Here is an 11,946-nt window from a genome sequence, read left to right as displayed (position 1 = left end):
AAGAAAGAAAGAAAGAAAGAAAAAAAGAAAGAAAGAGAAAGAAAGAAAGAAAGAAAGAAAGAAAGAAAGAAAGAAAGAAAGAAAGAAAGAAAGAAAACAAACAGGGGTTCTTGTCTTAGGGCCTACGGACTCCCAGTGAGTCACTGGATAAAATTCAAGGAGTCTATAAACTTGGAAGGAAAAAATATGCCTTGATTTTCACTAACCTCTAACTAAAACTTGTCATTCCTGTTATTTATAAATGTAGACAACAAATCACAGAAATATTAACACATCTGTGACTTTGTCACCAATTAAATCATAAATATTTTCATATCAATTTATTGCAGTATCCTAAAATATCTTTTACTCCTCCTATCACTACTTCAAAATCACAGTAGTTGGGCCTACTGTTCGATCTTATTATTTGATACATCAGTAAAAAACTACATATAATATCACAAATATTTTGACTCTTCTGATAACTGTTTCAATATGATTGATTTGCTTTCTAATTGCAAGCATTTATTATTTTTTTAAAGATTCATTTATTTATTAAAGAGAGAGTGTGAGCAGAGAGAAGGGCAGAGGGAGAGGGAGACAAGCAGCCTCCCCACCGAGCAGGGAACCCCACGAGGGGCTCAATCCCAGGATCATGACTTGAGTCAAAATCAAGAGTTGGGTGCTCGGGGGCGTCTGGGTGGCTCAGTCGTTGGGCGTCTGCCTTCGGCTCAGGGCGTGATCCTGGCATTCTGGGATTGAGCCCCGCATCGGGCTCCTCTGCTGGGAACCTGCTTCTCCCTCTCCCACTCCCCCTGCTTGTGCTCCCTCTCTTGCCGGCTGTCTCTCTCTCTGTCAAATAAATAAATAAAATCTTTAAAAAAAAAAAAAATAAAATAAAATCTAAAAAAAAAAAAAAATGCATCAAAGACCTAAATGTGAGACCTGAAAACATAAAAATCCTAGAAGAGAGTGCAGGCAGTAATTTCTTTGACATCAGCCATAACAACATTTTTCCAGATATGTCTCCTGGGGCAAGAGAAACAAGAGCAAAAATAAACTATGGGGACTAGATCAACATAAAAAGCTTCTGCCCAGCAAAAGAAACAATCAACCAAACTAAAAGGCAACCTCCTGAATGGGAGAGGATATTTGCAAATGACATATCTGATAAAGGGTTATTATCCAAAATATATAACAAACGGATACAACTCAACACCAAAAAAACAAGTAACCCAAGTAAAAACCGGGCAGAAGACGCAAACAATGTTTTCCAAAAAAGACATCCAGATGGCCAACAGACACATGAAAAGATGCCCAACATCACTCATCATTAGGGAAACGCACATCAAAACTGCAATGAGACATCCCCTGCCCCCTATCAGAATGGTTAAATCAGAAACACAAGAAACAATAAGTGTTGGCGAAAATGTGGAGAAAAAGGAATTCTTGTGCACTGTTGCTGGAAATGCCAACGGGTGCAGCCGTTGTGATGTGACAGTATTCCGGTTCCTCAGAAAGTTAAAAATAGAACTACTTGGGGCACCTGATGGCTCGGGTGGTTAAGCGTCTGCCTTCAGCTAAGGTCATGATCTCAGGGTCTTGGGATCGAGCCCTGCTCAGCAGGGAGTCTGCTTCTCCCTCTCCCTCTGCCCCTCTCCGCTCAGGCTCGCATGCTCGCTCTCTCTCACTCTCTCCTTCAACTAAAAAAATAATTTTAAGAAAATCCTTTTATGGACCCATGTGAGAGTATCTCTGCTTACCTAGAGCTGGAAGGACTGCATCTCAAGGTAAACACATATCTGGTTTCACGAAGTCCTGCTACATTACACCCTGGAAGGCTGTTTGCAACCCCAGCAGCCTCACAGAAGGGTTCCAGTCTCCCCTCATCTTTACTAACGCTTACCACCATCCTGGTTTTTTTTTTTCCTTTTTGCCATTCTAATGGACGTAAAGTGATATCTCCTTGTCTTACTTTCATTTCTGTGACTATAAAGAGGTCAAGCAAATACTTCCTTGACCATTTGCGTTTCCCCTTCTGTAAATTGCCTATTCATATCCTTTGTCCAGCTCGCTATAGAGCCTCCGGGTTTTTTCTTGTTCATTTGCCAGCTCCCTACATCGTCACTATACTATTTGTTTGCAATTGTTCTAGCCTTTGAAAAGACTTTTCCCCCCAATTTTTCAACTTTCTGCCAGCTTTGTCTATCTAGTCTTTAACTGAACAAAACTTTTTAATTTGTATGTGGCTAACTTGGACGACTTGAACACTTGTACGGAAGTTCTTTCCATCCCCATTTCTTATGCAAAATACCTGTTCAAGTCTTTTGCCTGCTATCCCGTTGGGATATACATGGGTGTGTGAACCCAACTCCAGAACTGGGGATGGGCTGTTCCCCGTACATCCAACAACAAGCAATTCTCGAACTCCAGTTGGGCGCCCTACAATTCAGCTCAATTCTGGCGCTATCCACCTGGAGATAGCATCAGATTCCATGGGTTAAGGGTTCAGTCCTACAAGAGGGGACCCCCCCACCCCCCTCAAGTTCTGGTGCCAGTCACCAGCCCAGATTGTCACCTGGGCTTCTGAGTGACCAGCTACAGACTGAAGGTTCCAACAATCCCTCTTTATGTTCAGTTAATTGCTAGAGCAGCTCACAGAACTCAGAGAAACATCTGATTCGCTAGATCACCAGTTTGTTACAAAAGGCTGTAACTCGGGAATAACCAGATGGAACAGAAGAGACGCACGGGGCAAGGTGCAAGGAGAGAGATGCAGAGCTTCTATGCCCCTTCCAGGTGAGTCACTCTCCCTGCACCTCCGTGTGTCCACCCCCTCAGAAGCTCTCCAAAATTCTTCCTTTTGGGTGTTTATGGACAATTCATTATAGAGATGGATTAAATAATTGGACATTAGTGACTGACTCAGCCTCTAGCGTCTCCTCACCTCCATGGAAGTCAGGGGGTAGGACTGAAAGTTCCAATCCTCTTATCATGAGGTGGGTCCCCTGGCAAGCAGCCCTCCTCTTTAAGTAGGGTCCAAAAGTCACCTTATTAACATAACCTCATTAACATAACCAGACACCTCTCATCACTTAGAAAATTCCAAAGGGTTTTCAGAGCTCTGTGCCGAGAACAGAGTCAAAGACCAAGTACATATTTCTTATTATAAATGAAAATATTACAGGATACCTGCCATTTTCACACTGATTTTAGGAATTCCTGATGTATTCTGGATGCTAATCCCTCTAGGAGGTGTTAGCTCCCCGACATTTCTGGCCTACCCTAAGCACTCCTGTGCCCAGGGTATGCTTAAGGTAGGAAGCCATCAGTATGTCCAGGAACGGCCCACTAAAGCTGGAGGAGACACCTGAAGGGGCAAAGGGGGTGTAGGTGAGACACTGACGGCTCTCACTGTGCTCACTGGAGTCGTTTCCTAGGGCCGCCATAACGGAGTATCACAAACCGGGCTGCTTGAACAACAGAAATGTATTCTTTCACAGTTCTAGAGGCCAAGACTACCAAATCAAGGGGTCAGCAGGTTGGGTTCCTTTGCAGGGCTGGGAGGGAGAGTCTGTGCCACGCCCCTCCCCTGCCTCCTGGTGATGGTCAGCAGTCCTTGGCAGTCCTTGGGCACCATCAACCTCTGCCTCCATCTATACACGGTATTCACCCATGTCTCTGTGTCTTCTTAGAAGGAGGCCAGTCAAATCAGATTAGGGGCCCACCCTACCCCACTATGACCTTATCTTAACTAACTGCATCTCCAGTGACTCTATTTCCAAGTACAGTCCCATTCTGAGGCACTGGAAATTAGGACTTCAATGTATTCATGGGGGGCAGGTGAGGGGGGACACAATTCAACCCATCACACCTGCTTTGTCCACTGTGGACATCCACCCATCATTGAATACTCCTGTCATTTGGGAAGCTTTCTCCAACCCACCTACCCACCACTCCCTCCAGACAATTAGTCAGTATTGCCACGGGCCCCATGGGTTAGGGTGTTTGACACCATCGACTGGCATGTCTGTCTCCTTCACTAGAGTGTGAGGTCCTCTAGGGCAGTGTCCAGGTCCCATTCACCTCTGATTCCCTGGCGCCGCGCACAGAGTCTGGCACACGGTACTCCTTATAATAGGAATGAACACTAGCTGAGCGCTTACCCTGTGCCAGTCCCTGCAAAGAGCTTTATATATATTACCTTGCTTGATTTTTCACAACAATCCTAGGAAGTAGTATGTTAGTCTAGATGCCATGGGGTTGCCAGAAACAAAACTCAAACAAGTTCAAGCAAGAAGTGAGGATGCCTGGGTGGCTCAGTTGGTTAAGCGTCTGCAGCTCAGGTCATGATCCCAGGGTCCTAGGGTCAAGCCCTACATCAGGCTCCTTGCTCGGCGGGGAGCCTATATCTCCCTCTGCCTGCCACTCCCCCTGCTTGTGCTATCTCTCTCTCTCTCTGACAAATAAATAAGACCTTAAAAAATAAATAAAACTTTTTAAAAAGGTGAATTTATTAGCTCGTTTGAAAGAAAGTCTAGAAGTGTGTCTTCATGGCCGAACCTAGATGCTCAGAGAAAAATCAGGGGTTCCCCCCCCCCATTTCTCAGCTCTGCTTTTTCCACCTGGCTTCACTTTACAAGTAGGCTTTCTCTACCCAGAGGGCAAAGCTAGCTGTCAACAATCATCAGATCCTCCTAGCTTAGCAATCACGGCAGGAGAAACCCATGTTCCCACTGACTCAGCTGGAAAGTGAGGTCTCTGGCTGGCCATCCTGGGTCAACTGCCTCTACCTACCAGGGAGCGGAAGCACCGTGACTGGCAGCCCACCAGGAGGTCTCCCCAAAGGAACCACGATGAAAGAAATGGGGAATCTTCCCGTGCAGAATATGACTCAGCTCGCCGTGACCCATCACAGTGGGTACTAGGGCTGCCCCTTGAATAAATGAGGGAAGAGGGACACCAAGTGATGAGCTAAGCTTCCAACTGCCTGGCTGGTAATAAGAGGCAGAAGGAGGATTCAAACTGGTCTGATGCCAAGGCCTGCACCCCTAGTTGGTCCTTGATGCCATCTCTCCGCGAGTTCTGGGACAGACCATAGCCCATGATTCATTTAGATGGAGGCAGAAGAGTCGGGTTTGAGGTCCCCTTCTGATCTCCATGAGCTCAAGTGTCCTTGAAGCTGGAGAGCAAGGTTCTTGTCTCACGGAGTCAAAGAATGAATCTCAAGGACAAAGGAGAGTGAGCAAAGCCATAGAATTCTATGAAGCAAGGGTACAGAGAAAGCTCTCAGGAGTGAGAGGGGGTCCCAACTGGGTTGCCAGTCTGGGCCTCCATCAACAGTCTTTTATTTAGAACTGACCAGGGAGCTTGTGGCCTTAACAGTCCTGTGACATCTTGGTTTGAGTAAGGACTGGTGATAACATCTTTAATGGCTTACTTCTTCTTTGGGGTCTGGCCATTCTTTGTGGTCATGGTGTGACTGCCATAAAAAGACCCCACCTCTAATGCCCAGGGCAGGGTGGTCTGGTTTGTTTCCTTATCTCTGGTTTCTTTGGTCTCAGCATTTCTGGGGTTTTTGGTTCTTGTAGCCCCTTACCTATCCCTCCCTGCCTAACCCTGTCTGTCCCTTTCTCATTCCTCCCCCTGGAATAGTAACCCTAACTGCCATCAGGGAATGGGATGAAGACCGCCCTGGCTGCTTCCTGATGAAACAGGGTGGCGGGTTGTGTGGCAGTTAGAATTTATCCAGGGGTCAGTCGAGGAGCCCGCGGTATGGCTCCAGGGGGGTCATGATGGACAGCAAATGGTACACGCATCATGATAAAGGAGAAACATAAAACAAGTATTAGGCCCAAAATTCTGATCACATCCCTTAGATAAGATCCCCAATTACCAATTCCATCAAATAGACCAGTGGATACCTTGATCTTATTTAATTGATCATGAATGTCCCCTATTGATTGGGACACCGTGCGGGAGTTATCGGTGATGTTAAAACAACACAGGTGAGGAAACTCCTCACACCCCAAATGGCGTAGCAATAGCAGATAGTCAACAGTGGCCCAGTTTTCAACTCTGTGACTTCACTTAATTCTTGGTTGAGTGCACCTCATGCCTGTGACGTGCCCTTTAGAGTCCAGCTGAGCAAGCAGACTGTTCTGCTTATCTCATGTCGCAATCCTCGTGTAAGTCCCGGGAGTCCCAGAGTGAGCTTTGAGGCTCCCTTTACCAGGAGGACTGTTGTATGTTTGGTTAAGGCCTTTGTTTACAATTGTACATCAATGGAGGTGACGTCTAGGGTAAATATGACTGTGAGGGATGAAACCATCGAGAAGCCCTTTTTTTGTTTGAGGTCCAGCCTTCACAGTATCCTAATTACAAGGAATCATTGGCAAGCGGGAGGAGACTTGTCTCAAGGGATAAGGGCATCCCCACGTGCATCCTCCAATCCGATCATAAAGAAAGTGAAGTCATCCATTATCTCTGTAAGCTCATAGTTAGCCCTACAGAGTGGGGAACGCTCCGGCTGTTCAGGAGCCATTTTGTCATCCCAGCCACACGGAATCAGCCAAGGTGCTAGTTGAGTTATGCAATTGTTGGGGAATCAATCCCATGTTTCAGCTGTTCAAATAATCATATGCCCATGGGGTCCTGTTATTATCCTCACAGAATAACAAGCAAGAAGATTGTCTATACACGAGCTCTTGTGGCAATTTCTCTGATGTTTAGCTTACTTCAAGTTTACTTCAGGTTGTCTAGCTTAGGCAAACAAGAAACATTTAAAGACAACCTTAACTAGGATTTAACATCCGTGAAAACGTGTTACTGAAACATAGTATTTCTCTCTAAAATCACCCTTATTTCCAGAGATGGCCAAATCAAGACTAATTTGTTTGCGAATCAAGTCCAATTTTAACAAACTTGGCCTAATTATTTACATAAGCTCAGCAAGAATAGTGAGTGATCACACAGATCTTTCAGAATCTGATTTGCTGGAACTTTTATAAGGAATCTCTAGGTTGAACTCTTAGTCGCCTCTCCAGGCCAGAAGCCAAGCCAAGTACATGCCTGCAATACCTGTAGATTTGGGCAGATTCCTCTCCACGAGGTCCCCAAAGTATCCTGAGGTTCCTGCACCTGCCAGGAAGTGACATTCTCTACTCACCTGGCAAGGCTGCTGGGAGCTCTGAAGCAAGGTCTCAGGCCAACATTTCCAAGGGGCGTTATGGCTCCAGGTTTCATAAAGTCAACCTTAGTTCCTTAAAGCCGTTTGGTCATATCTGAGTCTACATGTCTCTCTCACATATGGCATTCCAGTCAAAGCCTTGGTAAAATGACCAGTGTTTCCAACGGTGTCCTGTTACAAGGAGAACAGATTCTTATTGAACTTATGCAAATGACTATGGTTGCCATGGGAGAAAGAATATTTACTGAGACCTTTCGAATTTTAGAGGGTTCAAGTAGAGAGAAAAGTTAAATGCTTCAATTTGTTTACAAATGAATACTTCATCACGTTTCCGTAAGTCACAGATATCTTAAGAGAAAGTTTCCTTGATCTGGAAGAGTAAACATTAGAGAACCAGCAATGTTTCAAACATAGATCATAAAACTGTCCTCATCTTTTTAGTTCATTTAGTCCCACGTTACTAATTCTTGTTCAGTCTGAATGCAGCTTTTTAGTTAGTTCTGGAAATTCTTACCCATTTCAGTTTCATGATCTTAAGATACTGAATACCTGTATTTGTCCTAAAAGTCCTCTTTTGAATCTCCTTGAAAATGAAACTCATTTCACAAGAGAATAAGAACTATTATAAGTGACAAAAACTCAGAAATGGACCTTGTTAATGACCTGAGAGTTCATTATGATGCAATTGACAAGGAAACTCAGTTATCTCTGTGACATGTAACACTTCAATAATCAGAATATCGAGTGATGATGACCTTATACCAGAAGGTAACGTACCAAATAAACAAGCCTAATTAGTCAACAAGACTTCGAGACTTCATTTACGATTCAAATCTTGGGGAAGTTTATTTGTTTTTAAGATTTTATTTATTTGAGGGACACCTGGGTGGCTCAGTCGGTCTGCCTTGGGCTCAGGTCATGATCCCAGGGCCCTAGGATTGAGTCCTGCAACAGGCTCCTTGCTCAGCGGGGAGCCTGCTTCTCCCTCTGCCTGACACTCTCCCTGCTTGTGCGCTCTCTCTCTCTCTTTCTCTTTCTCTGACAAATAAATAAATAAAATCTAAAAAAAAAAAAGATTTTATTTATCCGAGAGGGGGGGGGGGAGAGCACGAATGGGGGGAAGGGCAGAGGGAGAGGGAGATGCAGACTCCCCACTAAGCAGGGAGCCTGATGCAGGACTCTTGGGATCACTACCTGAGCCGAAGGCAGATACTTAACCACTGAGCCACCCAAGTGCGGTGGGGGATGTGGGGGTGTGTGTTAAACCATTAGAAAGTTCTAAAGCACATGCCTAAGTGAGATTAGGGATCATTAAAGACCTGATAAAGGCAAAACATAGAAACCGGTTTTTATGGGCAAAGAAAAGAAAAAATGACTTTGCTTGCATTTTCCATCAAGAGCAGACCAACAATTCAACTTTGTCTTTTTAACTGAGAGAAAGCAGACTGTCAATCTTACACCAATGTGCCTTAAAATCCATTTACTTCAATCTTAGTCCGTCCTGACACCTAAAATTCCTTTCCAGAGATTTCCCTTCACAAACTTTCTACAGCTTTCCTTTGCATTCAGATTTTGTCCCAAGCCATTTCTTTCCAAACAACCAGTCTTATTTAGGACAAAATTACCTTAATTTACCTTCAACAAAAATGTGTTTCCATTCCTTATGCCTTTCGTATGCGTACAGAGTTGCTTCCCTTAGTTCCATCAACCTTAATTCCATTTAGCAGAATTTTAACTCTTAGAAACCTTAGTCGAACTACTTAGTGAAGATAAGTAGTAACCAGTCGCGGACTGCCACACCAGAAGTCTTTGGATGGCAAACCTACAGATCTCTTAAGCTCAAAGCATGGCTTTTTCTAAGGACTTCAGTATCCTTAGTTTCTTTGCAATAAGAAGTCAAAAGCGCAAACCTACATTCGGCAATCGAGCGCTAAACTCCCTTCTATTTGGAAAAGACCTAGATGTCCAATGAATTCAATCCCACTTATCATCCGAGCACAACTTCAACGTTTCAGGTTACCAAAGATTTTGAAAGCTGTCTTGATAATTACCCACGAAAGCTTTGAGACGGGCAGGATTAACCATCACTTTAAGTCATCATTTTAAAGCATCGTATTGCAACAGAGATAATAACAGAAGCTTAGTTGACCTTCAGTAGATCTTGGTAGAATAAAATTTTCAATTGGTTTAAACGCTGAATTATGTTCCACCTGGGTCCACTTAAAAGTCATTCAATTTGTTCCCCATTGTAAATTTTTACCTGGGGCCCCGGTGGGGAAATCCGAAGGGGGTGGTGTATGAGGCGGCACCCAAGGTGGTGCAGAAACAGGACAAGCGGGTGGGGGAGGGGGAGACAGAAGAGGCGAAGTGCAACCAGAAGGCAGAGGGAAAGGGTTCCTGATTCTAAGGCTTAGCCACTTGGACAGAGGAGCAGACGCCATGTTTTTTTCTACCAACTGATGGAATTAGGCAGTCCCTGTCAGGCTGGAGAAGACGGGGAATTTCCCCGAAACAAAGGGAGTTTCGGCAGCTGCTTGGGACTATTCCTTAAAGTCCCCGTCCCGAGGTAGACTAACTAGAGTTGGCTCCAATTATAGCCATTAACCAGGGCAATGAATGAGGGAGAAGCCCCCACATCTATTAGGAGGATCAGAGAGAGAGAGACAGAGTCAGCATCCCCTTGTCTGGGATGGCCTGTTTCTTCTAGCAACATGGGTTCTACTGGGAGGAGGCCTATTTAGATAATTATCATCCAATAGATCAGGAGGGACCCTTTAAGCCAATGACAACAGGGGAGGTGGTCTTAGCATGTCCTCTTTTTCCTCCAGAGGCCCATACCTGGGGGTCAACTTCAACCTCTGTTAGAGGGAGACATAAAAACTCTCCCGGGGCCACCCTATACAGTAGTCGTCATCTGAGCCAAGATACCTCTTCCCAACGAGGGTGTCGGGCTTTCAGGCATGATTAGAAATGAAAGAGTGAATATTATCTCTTCCCAGACACAGCAGAGGGCCTCCAAAAGTCAAGACTTCTCCCAAGACACCCCTCGCTATAACCTTATGAGCAGCGAGGCCACCGGGTTTGGAAAGGAGGGCAGAATTAGGTGGCCCCTGTATCCAGAAGGAAACTGATTTTGCTTCTTTCCATCTCCAGTGGGACCCGAGGCTCCTATGTGGTGATAATCTTCTGTGCGACAGGGGCAGAGAGTTGGAGCCCCGAGCCCCCATCAATCTTGTTGGATCCCTTTGAGAAGGGGACAGGATCCCAGATATTTGTTCATGAGGACAGTCACTTCCAGTGGTCTCCTTTGCATGTAGGACAGGGCTGTGGCGGCTTTGGGGGGCATTCTCGTTTGAAGTGCCCGATTTGCCCGCATTTATAACAGGCACCTGGCGTTCCTCAGGTGGACTACAGGTCTCGTCCTTTAGGGCCGCCACTAGAAAAATGGTTTTCTTTTGGTCTCTCCTTTCCCTCTCCCAGGCCCCCTGTGGATCTCTATTAAAGGAAGATGGAATCAGCTATCTTCAGGAGGGTATCTGGGGAGTTGTCTGGACCTATGGCCATCTTTTGCAATTTTCTTTGAGTATCAGGAGTCGATTGAGTTACAAACTTATCCTTTAATATTATTTCTCCCCCTGGAGTACCTGGGACTAGAGGGGTATATCATATTAAAGCCTCTCTCAGTCTCTCTAAGGTAGAAGGGGTCTCCAGGGACCCCTGAGCTACATGGGCCAGCTTGGAATAGTTTTAAGATTTAGCCCCAGTTCTCTCTAATCCTTCTAAAACCCATGCCTGAAAGTGTTTTTGACTTCAGATTATCACAACTATCATAGTCCCAACTGGTGTCTTCTAGACAAATCTGTTTACCAGTTGGGCAAGTCTCTTCACCTACTTGTGTTACAGGGTTTTTTCCTCTGTCGGTGCCCCAGGGTTCTTGGTCACCCCACTTCGAAGAATGAAGAGGTAGACCAGACAAGAGTGGTGGGCAGCAAAGCAAGGTTTATCGAGCAAGAGCAAAGGGGTCGTACAAAGCTCCAGAGGAGGGAGGGGGCCTGAGAGGGCCGCCACCAGAATTTCTAAGTCTGGGGGTTTTATGGGCTTGTTGGCAGGCTGTTTTCATCTGATTAACCTTCCCTGCACCTGTCATCCAATCAGGTTTTTGTCACATGGGAAAGGGTGGAGGGCTCCTTCCAGGGTGGTGTAAAATCCTTTGAAGGGTGGTTTCCTCTTAGGGTGGGGACCCTTGTCCCTGCCTGCCTGCCTTCAGCTCCCCTTCGTCACTCCTATTCCCTCCCCATAGGCCATCGTGTGTTCATCCCCAAAGGTTCCAGCAGCCCATGGGACAGCTTGCTTTTCTGTAAGACTCTACATTACATTTTCCCAATGTAATTCAAACATTTGAGTTACATTCTGAAAGACTTCGATATATGGGTCAGGGTTATTGGCGAATTTGCCCAAATCCCTTTTAATCTGTTCAGAATCTTGGAAAGGGGGATGCCTAGGTGGCTCAGTTGGTTTAAGCATCTGCCTTTGGTTCCCAGGGTCCTGAGCTCCTTGCTCAGTGGGGAGTCTGCTTCTCCCTCTACCTGCCAGTCCCCCTGCTTGTGTGCTCTCTCTCTCTGTCTCTGACGAATAAATAAAATCTTTAAAAAATAAAAATCTTGGAGAAAGAATGGTATGAGTACCTTAACTGGGCCAAATTCGCTAGGCATCTCAGTTCATGGACATAACCAGCACACTGTTTTGTCATTGGGAAGACTTTTGGTCTCAGACATCCC

Source organism: Ursus americanus, chromosome 33 (assembly GCF_024610735.1).
Source record: "Ursus americanus isolate L20-20 chromosome 33, mUrsAme1.1.p, whole genome shotgun sequence".
NCBI classification, from domain to species: Eukaryota; Metazoa; Chordata; class Mammalia; order Carnivora; family Ursidae; genus Ursus; species Ursus americanus.
The sequence above is the reverse complement of the archived record's forward strand: the minus strand, read 5'-3'. Positions refer to the sequence as shown.